Source organism: Equus quagga, chromosome 3 (assembly GCF_021613505.1).
Source record: "Equus quagga isolate Etosha38 chromosome 3, UCLA_HA_Equagga_1.0, whole genome shotgun sequence".
In the NCBI taxonomy this organism is placed as follows: domain Eukaryota; kingdom Metazoa; phylum Chordata; class Mammalia; order Perissodactyla; family Equidae; genus Equus; species Equus quagga.
In genome coordinates, this window is record NC_060269.1 from 72,407,864 (window position 1) to 72,428,449 (window position 20,586).

At 36.1% G+C, this 20,586-nt stretch overlaps 1 pseudogene; it reads left to right on the forward strand.

Annotated features, from left to right (window-relative positions):
* Positions 1-18,034: 18,034 nt before the first annotated feature.
* On the forward strand, positions 18,035-18,969 carry LOC124236984 (olfactory receptor 14I1-like; annotated as a pseudogene).
* Positions 18,970-20,586: the final 1,617 nt, after the last annotated feature.

The window sequence follows — 20,586 nt, forward strand, 5'->3', positions numbered from 1 at the left end:
TGGACCATAATTGAAAGATACAACCTATTGAAGCTAATGCCAAGGAAAAGTGATCATGAATAGGATTACATCTGTTAAAGAAACAGAATCAATAATTAATGGTCTCCCAAAACAGAAGCACCACATCCAGATAGTTTCACTAATAAATTATACCAAATATTTAAGAAAAAATAATAGTTCTCTACAATCAACTCCAGAAAATAGAAGCAGAAGGAGCACATTTTATCTTCTTCTATAAGGCCAGTATTATCCTCATAAAATAAGCAGAGAAACACATTACAGGATGGAAAGTTACAGATTAACATTTCTCTTAATCATGGATTCAAAAATCTCAACAATATATTAATAAATTAAGTCTAAAAATGTATACAAAAATTACATACCTAAACCAAGCAGGATATTCTAGATATGCAAGTCCATTTCGATATTCAAAAATAACTTTATATAATCTGTCACATCAACATCCTATAAAAGAAAAGTTATATAATCAATCACTAGGTGCAGAAAATCATTGTAAAAAATCCATCATCCATTCATGATTAAGAAAAAAAAAACCTGTTAGAAAATTAGAAATAGTGGTTACTTTCTCATTTTGATAAAGACCATCTATAAAGCACCTACAACTTACATCATACCTAATTTTGAAAAAATACATGTTTTCTCCCAAAGATCATATATAAGGCAGAGAAGTTCCCACTCACCATTCTTACTCAACATCACTTTATAAGTTCTAGATAATTCAATAACACAAGACAAGAAAATACAAACTATCCAAATTTTGGGAAGGAGGAAAGAAAACTCTCTTTACAGTTGACATTTTTGTCTATATAGAAAAATTTTAAAAATAGACAAAAATCAACTTGGAAGCAGATGTAGCAAGGTTACAGGATACAAGATTAATATGCAAAATCAATACTTTTCTACATATCAACAATGAACAATTTCTATCTTAAACTGAAAATACAACATCATTTATGTTAATACTAAAAGTTAAGTGATTCTCTATAAATCTAACAATAAACAACAAAACTATACATGCCTAAGAGAATAAATGAAATATGATCTAGACAGAGAGATATTGTATGTTCATTAATATAAAGACTCAATATTGTTAAAATCTTCCCACCTTCCTCTATAGATTCAATGCAATATCAATCAATATCCAAGTAAGTTACTCCATGAAAATTGACAAATTGATTCTAAAGTTTATTAGGAAAGACAAAACACCCAGAATATCTAACACAATACTGAAGGAAAACAAAGTCAGTATAATGAAACTATCTGTCTTTAAGTCTTACTATCAGTTTATATAAGCAAAACAGTGTGATGTTTTTGAAAAAATAGATATATATGAAATAGAATGGAAGACACAGAAATAGATATACTCAAATAGAGTCAAGTAATTTTTGACAAAGAAGCAAAAGCATTTCAATGAATATTGAATAGTCCTTTCAAGAAATGGTTCTGTAACAACTCGACACCCATAGGGCAAAAAAGGAATCTAGAATCCAACAACTTTCATAAAAGATTAACTCAAATTTATTCATTATGTAGGTATAAAACATGAAAATATGATACTTCTAGACATTACATAGGAGAAAACCTAGGTGGTCTTGTGCCTAACAATGATTTTTTTTTAAATATAATACCAAAAGCACAATCCATGAAAGAAAAAAAGGTTGAACTTAATTAAAATTAAGAAAATGTCTATTCTGTAAAAAGCACTATTAAAAGAATGAAAGTACAAGCCACAGACTGGCAGAATGTACTTGCAAACACATTTCTGATAAACAACTTGAATTCATATGCCAAGAATTCTTAAAACTCAACAATAAAAAAACAAACAACCCAGTTAAAAAAGTGTGCAAAAGATCTGACCAAAAAATATTTACATGGCAGATAAGCAATGAAAACATGCTTGTGATAATTTGTCATTAAGGGAATTGCTAATTTAAATAAGAGTGAGATAATGATATAAACCTATTGTAATGCTAAGATCTCAAACCCTGACCACATGAAATGCTGGTGATGATATGGAGCAATAGGACCTCTCATTCATTGCTGGTGGGAATGCAAAATCATACATCTACTTTAGAAAACAGTTGGCAGTTTCTACAAATCTAAACATAATTATCCCATCCAATCCAGCAATTGTACTTCTAGGTAATTATTCAAAAGGGTTGAAACTTACATCCACACACATGTTTATGGCATCTTATTCACAATTGTCAAAACTTGGAGCAACCAAGATATCATTCAATAAGTGAATAGGTAGGGGAGGATCCAAGATGGCACCGTGAGTAGTCCTCTTTGTCTCTCCCCCTTCGAGTCTACAATTATTTGGACACTCATCACTTAACAAAGGATATCCAGACAGCATCTCAGGACGTCTGAGAGAACCACGCGACTATACATTGGAAGGCGGATGGACTTCCCTCCGGGAGGATGTGGAGATAGGTGAAAACTCTCCAAGCCTGACCGAACAGCCTAGTACCTGCAAGCAGCTTTCTTCCAACGGACGCCCCCAGAAGATCAACACACACCTACAGCAGGAGCAAGCACACAACAGAGGAGCGACGGTGGAAACAGGTGACCAGAACCCTACCTAAACCCCTGCAATTACTCCTAAATGCAGAGGGAAACTCTAGAGTTACACACTTGAGCCCATGGGGAGAGTCTCTCACCGCCATTGGCAGGGAGATCCCGCCTAGTGTTCACAGCACCCGGAGGGTCCCAGAGAGAATCACTGAGGGTACGGAGGTCCCCCAGCTGCCACTGCCTGCACGGTGGGGAAAGGGATTGCCGGAGAACTCAGAGAGGACTGGGGCTGGGTGAAGCTCCAGAGGCCGGCTCCACGGCCCAGAGGGCAAACTCCAGAGTTCTGCCTGGGCAGCAGACAAAACTCTCTGTCTGCCATTAGCGGAGGGGCCACTCCCAGCATTCACAACTCCAGGAAAGTCCCGGAGAGAATCCCAGAGGGTGAGGTGACCCCCAGCTGCTGTTGCCTGCCCCGTGGGGCAAGGGATTGCTGGAGATCTCGGAGAGGACTGGGGCTGGGGGGAGCTCCAGAGGCAGGCCCTGTGGCCTGGAGGGGAATCTCCAGAGTTCTGCCCAGGCAGCAGACAAAACTCTCTGTCTGCTATTAGCAGAGGGGCCATGCCCAGCATCCACAACACCTGGAGGGTCCTGGAGAGGAGAATATCAGGCAGTGCAGCAGCTGACCAGCTACCACTGAAATCAGGATCTCCGGCTATCCCCCAGACAGGGAAAGGGCTCCCCGAGTTCCTGGGGAACAGGACTGGGGCTGGGTGGAGTTCCAGCGACCCAGCTCCGTAGCCTAGGGGGAAACCCTACAGGCTCACAGCAGCCTCAGGGAAAGCCTCTGCACAGCACTAGTAGAGAGCACCCATCCGGCAGCCACAAGGCTGGAAGACCCTGGGACAAAAGTAGCATAGCTAGGTGAGCTAACCACAGACTGTAGAAAATGCCAATAGCTCTGCTGCAACCCATAGTGGACAAGTGAGATTTTGTGGGTGCCGACAGTGATGGAGTGGGAAATATAAGTGATCCTACCCCTGGCCGCTGGAAAAGCCCATAACACCGTTGCAGACCCCAAGGAGGGAGCATGTCTAGGTGGGCTGCAACAGTAGGCACCAGCAGCCTGAAGCCCCCTGTGACAGCCCCCATGACAGAAGAGGGAATGCAAAGGACCACTGTGACTACGAGGAGGGGCCCAGGCCCAGTTAGCAACTGTGGATAGGGTTCCTGGTTGGTGCAGTAGAAACAGCTGCCCCCCCACCACAGCAGCAGAAACAAGTGGAAGGAGCAACTAAACTCTATCTCTATGCGGAGGCACAAATCAACAACATCAAGCAATATGAAAAAATACATTAAATCTCCAGAACAGAAGGAAAATAACCAATACACACAAAACAATCCCAAAGAAAATGAGATATATAACCTAAACGATGATGACTTCAAAACAGCCATCATTAAAATACTCAATGAGTTAAGAGAGAATTCAGATAGACAACAAAACGAGTTCAGGAGCTATGTCACAAAAGAGTTTGATACAATAAAGAAGAACCAAACAGAAATACTGGAAATGAAGAACACAATAGAGGAGATTAAGAAAAATCTAGATGCACTGAACAGTAGGGCCAATAATATGGAGGAAACAATTAGCAATTTGGAAGATGGCAATATAGAAATGCTGCAGGCAGAGGAGGAGAGAGAAGTAAGACTAAAAAGAAATGAAGAAACTCTCTGAGAATTATCAGACACAATTAGGAGATGCAACGTAAGGATTATAGGAATACTAGAGGGAGAAGGGAAGGAGAAAGGGGCAGAAAGCTTATTCAAAGAAATAATGGCTGAGAACTTCCCAAATCTGGTGAGGGAGATGGATCTTCAGGTGACAGAAGCCAATAGATCTCCAAACTTTATCAATGCAAGAAGACCAACCCCACCACATATAGTAGTGAAGCTAGCAAAAGTCAACGACAAGGAGAAAATACTAAGGACAGCCAAGCAAAAGAAACTAACCTACAAAGGAACCCCCATCAGGCTATCAGCATATTTCTCAGCAGAAACTTTACAGGCTAGAAGAGAGTGGAATGATATATTTAAAAATCTGAAGGACAAAAACCTACAGCCGAGAATTCTCTACACAGCGAAAATATGCTTCAAATGCGATGGAGAAATAAAAACTTTCCCAGATAAACAAAAATTAAGGGAGTTCATTGCCACAAAACCTCCTCTTCAGGAAATCCTCAGGAAAACCCTCATTCCTGAAAAATCAAAAAAAGGAAAGGGGCTACAAAACCAAGAGTAGAGGAGATAAGTTGAAGGACAACAACAGAGAGTAGCAGCTCTTCATCAGAGCAGATTAAACCATGGGACTAGAAACAAAGGAAATTGAAGAAAACCAGAAAAAAAGACATAAAATGGTAGTGGTAGGCCCCCACATCTCAATAATCACTCTAAATGTAAATGGATTGAACTCCCCAATCAAAAGACACAGAGTAGCAGGATGGATCAAAGAACAAGACCCAACAATATGCTACCTCCAGGAAACACACCTCAGCCCCAAAGACAAACACAGACTCAGAGTGAAGGGATGGAAGACAATACTCCAAGCTAATAATGAACAAAAGAAAGCAGGTGTCTCTATACTAATATCAGACAAGGTAGACTTCAAAGCAAAACAGATAAAGAAAGACAAAGAGGGACAGTATATAATGATAAAAGGGACTCTCCACCAAGAAGACATACCACTTATAAATATATACGCACCCAACACAGGAGCACCAAAATTTGTAAAGCAACTCTTAACTGAACTAAAAGAAGACATCAACAACAATACAATAATAGTAGGGGACCTCAACACACCATTAACACCAATAGATAGATCATCCAGACAGAGAATCAACAGGGAAATTACAGAATTAAATGAAAAATTAGACGAGATGGACTTAATAGATATATATAGAACACTTCATCCAAAAACAGCAGGATACACATTCTTCTCAAGTACACATGGAACATTCTCAAGGATTGACGATATTTTGGGAAACAAAGCAAACATCAATAAATACAAGAGAGTTGAAATAATATCAAGCATATTTTCTGATCATAATGTTATGAAACTAGAAATCAACTACAAGAAAAAAGCAGAGAAAGGTGCAAAAATGTGGAGAGTAAACAACACACTTCTGAACAAACAATGGATCATTGAAGAAATTAAAGAAGAAATCAAATATTATCTGGAGACAAATGAAAATGAGAACAAGACATACCAAATCATTTGGGATGCAGCAAAGGCAGTCCTAACAGGGAAATTCATTGCAATACAGGCTCACCTCACTAAACAAGAAAAAGCTCTCATAAGCAACCTCAAATGACACCTAACAGAACTAGAAAAAGAAGAACAAACAAAGCCCAGAGTCAGTAGAAGGAGGGAAATAATAAAAATAAGAGCAGAAATAAATGATATTGAAACAAAAAAGACAATAGAAAGGATCAATGAAACAAAGAGTTGGTTCTTCGAAAAAAATTAACAAAATCGACAAACCTTTAGCCAGACTCACCAAGAAAAGAAGAGAGAAATCGCAAATAAATAAAATTAGGAATGAGACAGGAGAAATCACAACAGATACCAATGAAATACAAGGGATCATAAGAGAATACTATGAAAAACTATACACCAACAAATTGAACAACCTGGAAGAAATGGACAAATTCCTAGACTCATATAATCTCCCCAAACTGAATCAGGAAGAAATGGAGAATCTGAATAGGCCAATCACAAGTAAGGAATTAGAAATGGTAATTAAAAACCTCCCCAAAAATAAGAGTCCAGGATCAGACGGCTTCTCTGGAGAATTCTACCAAACATTCAAAGAAGACTTAATACCTATTCTTCTCAAACTGTTCCAGAAAATTGAGAAAGATAGAGTACTCCCTAACACATTCTATGAAGCCAAAATCACTCTGATCCCCAAACCTGACAAGGACAACGCAAAGAAGGAGAACTACAGGCCGATATCACTGATGAACATAGATGCAAAAAACCTCAACAAGATTTTGGCAAACTGAATACAGCAATACATCAAAAAGATTATACACCATGATCAAGGGGGATTTATACCAGGGACACAGGGATGGTTCAACATCTGCAAATCAATCAACGTGATACACTACATCAACAAAATGAAGAACAAAAACCACATGATCATCTCAATAGATGCAGAGAAAGCATTCGACAAGATCCAACACCCATTTATGATAAAAACCCTCAATAAAATGGGTATAGAAGGAAAGTACCTCAACATAATAAAGGCCATATATGACAGACCCACAGCCAACATCATACTCAATGCACAAAAACTGAAAGCCATCCCTCTGAGGACAGGAACAAGACAAGGGTGCCCACTTTCACCACTCCTATTCAACATAGTACTGGAGGCGTTGGCCAGAGCAATTCAGCAGGAAAAAGAAATAAAAGGAATCCAAATAGGTAATGAAGAAGTAAAACTCTTGCTGTTTGCAGACGACATGATCTTATATATAGAAAACCCCAAAGAATCCATAGAAAAACTATTAGAAATAATCAACAACTACAGCAAAGTAGCAGGGTACAAAATCAACATACATAAATCAGTAGCATTTCTATACACTAACAATGAACCAACAGATAAAAACTCAAGAACTCAATCCCATTCACAATCACAACGAAAAGAATAAAATACCTTGGGATAAACTTAACCAAGGAAGTGAAGGATCTATACAATGAAAACTACAAGACTTTCTTGAAAGAAATTGACGACGACATAAAGAGATGGAAAGACATTCCATGCACATGGATTGGAAGAATAAACATAGTTAAAATGTCCATACTACCTAAAGCAATCTACAGATTCAATGCTATCCCAATCAGAATCCCAAGAACATTCTTCACAGAAATTGAACAAACAATCCTAAAATTCAAATGGGGCAACAAAAGACCGTGAATCGCTAAAGCAATCCTGAGCAAGAAAAACAAAGCTGGCGGAATCACAATCCCCGATTTGAAAACATACTACAAAGCTACAGTAATCAAAACAGCATGGTACTGGTACAAAAACAGGTGCACAGATCAATGGGACAGAATTGAAAGCCCAGAGATAAAACCACACATCTATGGACAGCTTATCTTCGACAAAGGAGTAGAGGGCCTACAATGGAGAAAAGAAAGTCTCTTCAACAAATGGTGCTGGGAAAACTGGAAAGCCACATGTAAAATAATGAAAATTGACCATTCTTTTTCACCACACACCAAAATAAACTCAAAATGGATCAAAGACCTAAAGATTAGGCCTGAAACAATAAGTCTTCTGGAAGAGAATATAGGCAGTACACTCTTTGACATCAGTTTCAAAAGAATCTTTTTGGACACTATAACTCCTCATTTGAGGGAAACAATAGAAAGAATAAACAAATGGGACTTCATCAGACTAAAGAGCTTCTTTAAGACAAGGGAAAACAGGATTGAAACAAAAAAACAGCTCACTAATTGGGAAAAAATATTTACAAGCCACTTATCTGACAAAGGGTTAATCTCCATAATATACAAAGAACTCATACGGCTTAACAACAAAAAAACAAACAACCCGGTCAAAAAATGGGCAGAGGACATGAACAGACATTTCTCAAAAGAAGATATGAATATGGCCAATAGACACATGAAAAGATGTTCATCATCGCTAATCATCAGGGAAATGCAAATCAAAGCTATACTAAGATATCACCTTACACCTGTTAGATTGGCAAAAACATCCAAAACCAAGAGCGACAAATGTTGGAGAGGTTGTGGAGAAAAAGGAACCCCTATACACTGTTGGTGGGAATGCAAACTGGTACAGCCACTATGGAAAACGGTATGGAGATCTCTCAAAAAGTTAAAAATAGAAATACCCTATGACCCAGCCATCCCATTACTGGGCATCTATCCTAAGAACCTGAAATCAGAAATCCCAAGAGTCCCTCGCACCCCTATGTTCATCACAGCATTATTTACAATAGCCAAGACGTGGAACCAACCTACATGCCCAGAAACTGATGATTGGATAAAGAAGATATGGTATATATACACAATGGAATACTACTCAGCCATAAAAAAAGACAAAATTGGCCCCTTCGTAGCAACATGGATGGACCTCGAGGGTATTATGTTAAGCAAAATAAGCCAGCCAGAGAAAGACGAACTCTATATGACTCCAGTCATAGGTGGAAGTTAGTATATTGACAAGGAGATCTGATCGGTGGTTACCAGGGAAAAGGGGGGGTGGGGGCAGGGCACAAAGGGGGAAGTGGTGTACCCACAACATGACTAACAAAAATGTACAACTGAAATCTCACAAGCTTGTAATCTATCATAACAATAAAAAAAAATAAGTGAATAGGTAAGCAATTAGTTGTACATTCTTACGACAGAATATTATTTAGTGATTTAAAAAAAAAGAGAGAGATTGAACCATGAAAATACTTGGAGAGAACTTAAATGCATATTGCTAAGTTAAAGAAGCCACTCTAAAAGGGCCACATAGCGTATGATTCCTACTGTGGAATACAATTAAAAAAAAATCTCTCTGAGGACAGGATGAACTCTGTGTGGCTAACAGGGACCTAAAGACAATAGCGTCAAGTGGCCATAATGGGACCAAATGCAGTCACATACACTGTTTCTGGAAAGACCATGGAATTCACCATTAAGCTTTTGACTCTGCTAAGTCCCTGATTTTACAAAAGTCCTAGCCAATGAAACTTTGACCTTCACCAACCAATCAGGACTTAGCGGGCTTGCATCCCTCATTTGCAAAAGCAGACCTGAGTGGGGACCTTGGTGGGAACTGGCAACCTGAGCGGTAACTTTTTCTATAAAGGCAGCCCCTTTTTTGTTCCTTCAGAGCTGACTTTCAGTTTGCTGCTGCTGGCTACAGTGTCCCAAGTTTGCAAACTGTATGAGCAATAAAGCCTTCCTAACGGAATTCCTGTATTTCAGAGAACTTTGTTAACACTACTAGATGATATTTTGTAAAAGGAAAGATTATCAATACAGTAAAATAATCACTGCTTACCAAGGGCTCAGTGTGAAATGGGAAAGAATGTATAGGTGGAAGATAAGGGAATTTTAGGGCATTGAAGTGATTTTGTATGATACTATAAAGTGGATACATGACATTATGCGTTTCTCAAATTCACAGTACTGTACAACACAAAAAGTAAACCCTAATGTAAACTATTGTATTAGTTAAATTTACCACACCAATTAAACATGTTAACATTAGGAGAAACTGTTCATGAGGGAGAAGGGGTCTGTAAGAACTCTGCACTTTCTGCTCAATTATTTTGTAAATCCAAAGATACTGTAAACAGGAGACTTAGCTTTTCTTAAATTAGGTGATAAATGAAAACCCTGTTATCTTCTGTATAGAGGAGACAAACCCAAATGAGAAAGATTCGGACAGTTGAAAATAAAAGAGTGGGAAAAGAATATCATCAGAATATGATATAGTAGCTGATGGCTACACATTATGTAGTCTGGGTTCTTCATCTCACTTACTTCTCTATAGATGCTTGTTTACTTCTGATGGTCTACTTTATCTATCTATCTATCTATCTATCTATCTATCTATCTATCTATCCATCCATCTATGTCATTCTCTACGCCTTCACATGGTATAAAGTGCTTCATAAACCATTTATTGTCAAAAGATTTGATTGATGGTTTGATGAACACAGGCCTTCCCAGAGTACATCACTTACTCTCTTTGTACCAAGGGAGTCTACACAATCTAGTGCACAGATCAGAGATATCAGCAATATTGTCCAGGACAGAGCCAGCTTCAATCTTCTGAACCACACAATCCCCATCAAAAGTTATCACAGACCTGTGGTAGACAATATGGAGCATGTGAGAGCGATGCCTGAACTTCCTAGGCAAGACAGCCTCTCTGGAGATTGGATGTCCTATACTCAAGGTGGGAGCAGGTCCAAATGAGAGGTGATCTAATCTCATGGAGGGGTCTATTTTACCCAAGTTATAAAATCTACAATGTGATTCCAGGGTAAGCTAGATACAGTCTGGAACATCAAGATGACTAGGTACCCAAGGCTAGCATAGTCTGGTCCATGCACATTCCTGAATACTTAGCTGCAGAAACAGGTGTCATCTCTAAGGTGCAGTGGGAGTCAAACTAACGTGCCCCTGATTTTCCCATAATCAATCCTGCTGAGGCATATGAGATACACTCTTGTCTCACTTCTAGTTGTTTCAGGTTTAATTCATAACTTTTATATCATTCTCATGTGCAGAGGAACATAACAAAATTTCTCTTACTATAATGATCTATATAAATTTGAGTTACATGATGAAGAGACCTTGTAGTATCTACAAAAATATACAAATTTATCATAAGACTACATGCTTGGTCATACTTTGCATGAATTTTAAATGTATTCCATTTTTTCTTCCAATGCAGGAAGTTGTATCATTTTATATAAGATTATTAAATGATTAAAAGAGAGTTATAAATTGGCTTTTTCTTTTAATTATAGTCTTCCTCTGGTCTGTTTGTTTCCATGCTCACCATATTTGCTACTGGTTAGAATTCAATTACATTATAAACATCTTTGAATGCCAATTATGCCAAGGAAAAATGTTTCGTGTGGTGTAATAAATACGACATTTAGGTGACAATTATACTAATTATTTTTTCTAATATAAAACTCATATCACATTCTAATTATAGACTGATGATGTATCATTCACTTTACCAATATTTTTTACATATTCATAGAAAATATTACCATAGTATGGAGTATGATTCTATAAATTATTAACACTATTCCAGCTAAATGTAAAATTATCATCTCCTTAGGATATAAACTCCTTGAAATCAAGATAGTGTCAGTTTTGTATCCCTACCTGGAAACATTTCCTGTCATTGGCTCTTGATTAAATGTTGATTTCTTTCTGCCACCACTCTCCTATCCCTCTTCCTGCCCAGGAGCTCTTGTTTGCTCAGACTCTTTCCATCATTTATGTAAAATGGATTGGGAACTTACCTTGCCATGATCCAAATTTTTCTGAACAAATGAAACTCTTCAAATCCACTACTACCAAAACCCAGCAATTTTGAAGAATTTTGTAAAAACAAGTATTGTGATGTATTTTAACCATGTCTGAGCATGAAAAACACAAACTACAAATTTATTTTTCCAAGCCAGCACAATGTTGATATATTGTTGATATAGCCATTTTGTGAAGTTCATAGTGTTTTTCAAAGTTTTTAAGTTGACTTTGGTCTCCTCCAGGAGAATTTAATGATGTCTTCATCTTCAGATCTTGTATAGTTATTTTTAGTTTAAACCTTGGATAGTTTAAATATTTTGTTTTTTACAAAATTGGGGTATTTTTTATAAAATTCTCCTTTTGTTAGTTTATCCAAATATCGTTTAAGTTGTACCCATTTTTCCAAATAATTCTATTTTCTTCTAATTTTAGAGGTGATTACCTTGTGCTTTCCAAATAAATTACAATTTCACACACAAAAGGTCATTGTACCCTCTCTTTACAAAGATTTTACCAACTATATCCTTCTCATGTCTGACTAATATAATGCTCAATAATAGCAGGGATAACTATTACAGGGAGACAGCACAATTTACTAGTCCTGGGGCCGAAAAGTCCTGGGGCCTAGTGTTGTCACTTGGTTATGCTCTATATGGCATGAGAGTTTTTACAAAGTATCTAAAATGCCTCTGTTTCCTCATCTGAAATAAATGGTAATAAAATATGTATCTCATATAATTGTGTTAGATTTTGCATTGAATACATAAAATACATTTATTTATGCATTTCTCCTTGAACACTTTTATTTTAAAATAAAACATTGTTTAAATTGTTATATTTTATTAAATCTACTATTCATTCATCCTTTTACTCTATTACTGGTTGTCAGATCAATAGATTTTGGAGGAGATGGGAAGGATGAAGATTGTCTTTATTTTCTCAATAATTTTCTGAGGGTTTATGTTCAATACAGAAATAAGTTGCTATTAACTGTGAAGTAAATTGGATATGTTCTTATATTTTCAGGTGGCACATTGACTAGGCATGGTAATGAATTCGAGCAATGAATTATTATTTTTTGAGTTCATTAAATATCCAGATTTTGAACTTTATCAAAGATTGTTTTATAGAATGTGAAAATAAAAATGCTTTGAATTTTTATTTTCACTGTTGACTTTTTTCACTTTCTTAATTAATATCTATGTATCTCTCATGCTTATTATTTCCCTAGGGACTTTGAGTTTTATTACCAGCCACTCAGTATTTGAGCTTCTGTTTCAGCAGGTAGTATTCCATTTGACCTGGAGAAAGTTGGCTTCCACCTGAGACCCATATCCCCCAGGCTCCTCTCTGGAAGCCAACCCACTCCAGACTCCAGGGGCTCTGTCTCCAGCACCTGTGGACACCTAACGAAAACTGTCTTTCCTTGATACATTGTACAACAGCTTTGCTCCATCACTGGGTTTGCATATTATATCAGTTGGTTTCTTCCAGTAATCAATGAAGACATTAGAAATAGTGTTTTTTCATCATTATTGCAGAAAGTGAATACATTTTGAGAAACTGCATGTTCTTTCATCAAGGTATTACTCTTATCCTACTTCTCAGATTTTTACTCATTCAGAAAACAGAATGAGTTTCCTCACCTGTTATGAGGTTTATGTAACCAATTATTTCAACCTCTTTGTGAGAAAAAACATCAAGACAGATGTTTGATAAAAGTGATTTGATGAGTCCCTTGGTTTTATGCGTTATGAGCTTTATCAATGAAACAAGCAAACCAAATAATTTACCCCAGACAGTTTGCTTCATTTTTTTATCATTTTAATCAGTTTTGAAGATGTCTACTTTCAGCCTGAGACTGGAAAGCAAGCATCTCTGGTGCAGAATTTGGGGATTTTGTCCTTCAGCACTGATCTCTGTCCCCTAATATAAGCAGAATAAGGGCAGGCTCTTCAGGAGTAAGGACCACTCAGAGAGGACTGCACTGATAGGTGAAGGAGACTCATGTAGATCAGATTTGTATTTTCTCAAAGCTGGTGAGCAGCAAAAGCTAGCTTGTTTACTGTCACTTTACAGTTGGGGAAATTGAACCTCAAGTTTATCTGTAGGTACCCCAATTTAGGACAGCTTGACTATGTCAGAACATAACTAGGACTCAGGTCTCCTTCAATCCCATTACATGTTAGACCACGGGGTATTCTTAGTTTTAACTTTATGAACTTGATTTACTAATCTTTTGAGTGAAATATTGAGGCATATGGAGGAGGTGGATTTGGACTTAGGGTATGCGTATGTAGTCAAATTTCATACTTGGTCAGTGTAGCCAGAAGGGAGAAAACGACCGAAGGTGAACAGACATGTCCAGGGTCTTTGTTCTGACCATGCCATTTACCAGGAACACCCTGGCTAAGCTTTGCCTTTTCAGAGGTCATTGTAAATTTGAACAAATTGGGTAGGAGTATAATATCCTGAAATTACTCTATAGCATAGAGTTACCCCACAAAACCAGTACATCCTTGCTATTTTGACCTTGTGCAGGTTTGGAGAAGACATCGAACTGAAGTGAGAACCCTTTTACTCTCTCACTCTGTGTGTCCTCATGTCTTTGGGGAAGTCTCTCCTCAACCCTAACACTCTTCTGTCATCAGGGAGAGGGAGTATCCAGGTGCATTTATCTAAGGTGCGGGACAGAATTGTAAATTCGTTTTTGTTCCTGACATGGAGAGAATTCCACAAGGCTGTCTATTTATTCATCAGATGATGTATGGATTTGAAATGCACAGACTCACAAAAAAAGAAACTTGTATAAATATTTATTTATTTATATTTTTGAGGAAGATTAGCTCTGAGCTAACATCTTGTGCCAATCCTCCTCTTTTTGCTGAGGAAGCCCGGCCCTGAGCTAACATCCATGCCCATCTGCCTCTACTTTATATGCGGGATGCCTACCACAGCATGGGGTGGCAAGCAGTGCCATATCCGCACCCAGGATCAAAACGGGGGAACCCTGGGCAGCCAAGAAGCAGAACATGCGAACTTAACTGCTGTGCCACCGGGCAAGCCCCTATAAATATTTAATAAATATGCTTATCTGTTAAAAACAATGCTTTTAAAATTCAGAAATTATGTATAACAATTGAGGATGTATGTACGTGTTTGCAAAGGAATTGTGCATTTTTTATGTGTTAATTTCTATCCATTTGTTAAACAAATGTATCAACCAATATGCCTAATTTTTGAATAAGTATATTGTATACATGTGTATTTATATATCATGATGGTGCATTTATTGTTATACATCTATAAAATGATCTATGCTCTTAATTCTAAATTGCCTGCAGTTGAAAAATATTGATTTAATAAGCTTTTAATAAAAAACAAATAGTAACTATATATAAATCATATATTTTTCCTTTCAGATGTATGGAAATTTGACTATTAGAGATAAGGAATTAGGATATTTATTTTCTCATCCACTAGACAATAGATTATGAGGAATCTGCCACATGGCAGTTGTGTAGAATTTTACATCTACTGCAAGAAAGTTAACTTGGAGAATATATATCCTAATGCTGATTCAGCATGAAAGGGTTGTGTGTGTGTGAATGTGTGAGTGTTTTTTTATTTTGCTTTAAGGAGAATCTACAAGTCTTGGCTGTGTAGTTGTGACTTTTTAAATAAAAACTAATAAATGAGTGCTTTGTTACTTGTTTCACTAAATTCTATTAACAATAAAAAGACAACACAAAAATTCAGTCTTAAATTACTATGCATTGTTACATTATAATACATAACAAAATATGCAGAAATTAATAATAAAATAATATAACACACACCTGATTCTCCAGTAACTTCTTTTGTTAAATCTTAATATATTCTTGGATTCTTAGGTTTTAATATATGGGGTATCTTATCGGATCCATAATGCCAAAGAGGACAGTTTTGCCCCTTCCCACTGAATTTTATAAGTAATTTAAAAGGTGGAGTGCAATTCATAATGCACAAAAATATTCCATTTGCTTCCTTACATGGATATACACAATATTAAAAGAAATATTTCAAATCTGGAAAGTAGGAGTATACCAAATGATTAATAACCAGTGTTTAATTTTGTCACATTAATATTTTTCTGGTTGCTCTAAGATTTAAATATTAAAATATTTCAGATATAGTTGACACAATTTTTATTTCACTTTATTCTCTTTTCTTCCCTCCTGCATACCATTTTGATTAATGGGTACTCTGTATAAATTGTTTAGCAGATTTTTACAATTTTTATATGTATGTATATCCATAAATAATATACTATACTCTTCTGAATGTTTAAACTGATATGATTGGAAACACTTTCTATGTAATAGCTTGCAGCTTCCTTTTTCTATTCAAAAATATATTACAATCTCCTTTATTGATGTATGTAGAGCTATTCCATTTGATTTTATTGCTACAGAGCATTCCATTCTGGTGTAAAACAAGGTATATTATCAAGTATTAGAATTTAGAGTTTAAACGTGATAGAAGAGATATTCTTAAATATGTCATGTAAAATAAGTATATATTTGTTACAAATAACATTGCCGCTTGAAACTTACACATCTTAATTGTATTAAATATTGCCAAATGACACTCCAAAGTACATAGACTGCTTACACAAAAAACAGGAGTAAATGAGAGTTTCATCCCTTCACATCTTTATTAAGCCTTTAGTGATAAGATTTATATGCATTATATTTTCTAGAGCAATGAAAGAAACAAGAGCACCTTATTCAGGTTTTAATGTGCATTTTCATAACGAGTACTTTCGGACATATTTTTGAAGTAGTAATTGATCATTAATTTTTCTGTTTATGAACTGCTTTTTCAGACATTTTTCCTATATTTTTCTTTTATGTTAACCTGCTATCATAGTTACTTTTTTTTAAATCAGGGAACTGATATTACTCCTTTCTCATTTACCTTGCAAATATTTATTGATCATTATTTGACATTGTGTGAGGGCACTATTGTTTTTAAATTTTTGTTTTAATGAGACAATGAAGTGTTTCATACTGACTATATTATTTATAGCCTATGGAAAGAAGACTATCCTCAAAATTTGTCATAAAAAGGGGGTCCTACGTTTCTTATAAATAAGGGTAAGATTCATTCATATTTGCCTACTCTCAAAGGATAGCACTTATTTATGTGTTTTATTTATCATGAATGTAATGAGATAATCAAACAATACTGATTAAAATGGATAATCACTAAGCTTATTTTAAATTGACTTCAAAGTTGGCTGATATTTGAAAACATAAAATTGTGAGTTACAACACTTTGGAGTCATGTAGAGAGAATCTAACACAGAAATGACTTTGATGCAGACAAGCATATATGTTTTAAACATGCAGACAGTATCACTGAGCAAAAGTAAAGATATGACAATCATCAATTAATATATAGAAAAAATCTCATTTTTATCAAGTTTTGTTGGTCAAAATTATTACCCACTAAAGAAAATTAGTAGAATGCAGAGGTTAGCAACACTGATCCTGGAGATGGACAACCTTGATTTGAGTGCTGACTCAGGATCTGGCTTTTTGAGGGGTCTTGGGCAAGTTAATTGACATTATTTTTTCTTAATTTCTTGTTCTGTAGAATAAAAATAATAGTAACACATTTTAATCCTTTGTGCCATTGTGAATATTAATTGAGTTAACATATTTACTGTGCGTATGACAGAATCTGTCACAGAGAAAGTGCTACACAAGGATTGTTGTGTTTTTATTGTACTATTGTCATTTCTTGTGCATTCACACAAAACAAACTTCCTCTTTTCCAAATCAGAACTATTTATAATGGGTTTAAAAATTGTATTCCATATTCTTTCTATGACTTAAACAATAAATCCCCATTTTAAAGTCGCTTACCAACAAAGTTATTCGACAAAAAGCTAAAGAGAGTTGACTCTGCACAGGACCTGTAACCGTTTTGATTCCAAACTTTTATATTAAAAATTTACCCAGAAACTTGAATAGAAGGTAAATTGTTAGATTCATCTCACAAATTCTTATTTATTAGATTTTCATTGGGACCTTAAAATTTATAACAAGCACCTATTTGATGAAAAAATCTTGATCTCACATTTTGAGGAGTACTGCATAGTAAATATACAGTACTAATCAAAAGCTTTGGAAATTACTTACTTAACTATTAAAGTCTTAAGACATACATCTCTTAGAATGTGCCCATGTGAAAAATTCATCTTCCACCACTCCATTTGCTTAAGCAGTGTAGAAGATATCTAACCGATTACTTTATTTAGGGGAATAGTATTTTTATAACATTGTATTAATACAATATTGTGTTCATTTTTGTCTCATCTTTAATCACTGTGTGTTTTTCCTTTGACAATCAGGACATAGCTTTCCCTGCTCAATGGATAATCTCACTCAAGTGACAGAATTCCTGCCTATGAGGCTTTCTGATATCTGGGAGTTTCAGATACTACTTGCTGGACTGTTTCTCCTGCTTTATCTGGCAGCACAGTTAGGGAACCTTCTCATTGACATGATCATTACTCTTGATCAGTATCTTCACACACCCATGTACTTCTTCCTAAAGAACCTCTCCTTTTTGGATTTGCTTTACATCTCAGTCACTGTACCTAAGTCAATACACAGCTCCATGACTCACAGCAACTCCATCTCTTATCTTGGCTGTATGGCTCAAGTCTATTTTTTCTTTGCTTTTGCATCTGCTGAACTGGCCTTTCTCACAGTTATGTACTATGACCTACTATGTTGCCATTTGCCACCCCCTCCAATATAGAGCCATTATGACATCAGGAGCATGCCACCAGATGGCACTCATTACCTGGCTAAGTTGCTTTTCCTATGCAGCAGTCCACCCTGGCAACATGTTTTGGGAGCCCCTTTCAGATCCAACACAAGGCACCAGTTCTTCTGTGACATCCCTCATGTGTGGGCCCTGATTTCCTGTGAAGTTTTCTTTGTTGAGTTTGTGACCCTGGCTCTGAGCTCAAGCTTGGTGATGATATGCTTGTTCTTATAATCATCTCCTATATCCAGATCTTCTCAACAGTACTTAGAATCCCATCAGGAGAGAGTTGAGCCAAAGCCTTCGCCACCTGCTCCCCACAGCTGACGGTCTTCATATCCTTCATTACCACAGGGCTCTTTGCTGCCTTAGAGCCAGTTGTTAAAACTTTTTCCACTCAAGATTTGATTATTGCTATGGCATATACAGTTTTGCCTCCCTTCCTGAACCCCATCATATACAGTCTTATAATCAAGGAGATCAAAGCATCTGTCTGGAGACTTCTTGGGAAGATAAATCTTCTGCAAAAGTAGATCACCTGGTCTCTGCTAATGGAAGATCCTGTAACAAAAGGTGAGGAGACCATAAATACTTTATGAGAAAAAAATGATATTGAAAAAAACTGCTGGATGGCAGCATGAAATTTTTCCAGCCCTATATTTAGAAAGAAATGCAAATGGTCCTTCAAAAAATAAAAATCTATTTGTATGATATCAAATATTCTAAAATTGTGTAACTACGACCTTCTATGGTGATCCATTCCTTCTCATCCCATTTATCTTCCTACTCATGTAAATACCACATATTGAGCCTGTAGCCCTATCTTAAAGTCACTATGTATTTGTTGGAAGGGGACAGATGCACACACACATCTGTTTTTGGTACCTGATTTACCTACTCATCAAAAGAGAACATAAAACAAGCAAAGTGGTTTCAGAGGACAGAAGTTAATGTTGTTGTGGCTTTTGCCCAATATATTAAGAATATTTTTTCAGTCTTATCTAATCCTATAAATCTTTCAGGAAATTGAGACAAATTTCATCAATACTCTTTTTTGGCATCTATTTAAATTGCCACGTTTGGGGCCGGCTCCCTGGCCAAGTGGTTATGTTCGCGCGCTCTGCTGCGGTGGCCGAGGGTTCGGATCCTGGGCGCGGACATGGCACCACTCATCAGGCCACGTTGAGGCAGCGTCCCACATCCCACAACTAGAAGGACCTGCAACTAAGATATACAACTTTGTACAGGGGGGGTTTGGGGAGATAAAGCAGAAAAAAAAAAAAAAAGATTGCCAACAGTTGTTAGCCCAGGTGCCAAACTTTAAAAAACAAACAAAAAAATAAATTGCCACATTTCACTTTTGAAATGCTGTAATAATAATAATAAAAACAAATATGACTATAGTATTTGCTCTACATCAGACATTGGTCTAAACACTTTAGATATCTATGCTTATAGTAATTCAATGTTTTCAGTAACACAATTCTGTTGGTTCTATTTGTTTCACTCGGGTTACACAGATGAGAAAACTGAGTTAGAAGTCAAGGACTTGCCCAAGTTCACGCAGCCAAAATTGTCTGAATCAGTAATTGATTCCAGGGAGTTTTATTAGAGAATATAGAATACTTGCCACAATTCTATACAATCTTAATATCTGTAATAAATAAAAAATAATGTTCTAATATTAATTGATATTTCTGTTATATATGTACTTTTTATTTTTGTCTGTGCCATAAGAGTCTAGATTCTTGTTGCTAGTATCATATTTAGAATAATTATACCTACTACGTATGGAAGGGTATCAAAGGGTGTCATTGTTGGTGCTATTGTTACCTCAATTTTTATAAAATTTGTTTCAGATTCAAAAGATAATTTTTGAAGTTCTATGTCTTATTCTTCAAAATGAAATAATTATCTCTATTTGATAGACAAAAATTAGGCTTGGAAGCTACTTTTGAAATTTTAATGAAATATTCATGTCCTTTATGATAGTTGGTTTATTCATTTTTTATAAAGTTTTAAATTTTGTAAATTGTTATTTTCATGGAAAGTGATCCATTTTATTTTGGGTTTCTAGATGTCTTAACTTGTAAATTTATATCCATGATTTCACTACTAATTCTTCAAAATTGTATGTTCTTGAATAATTC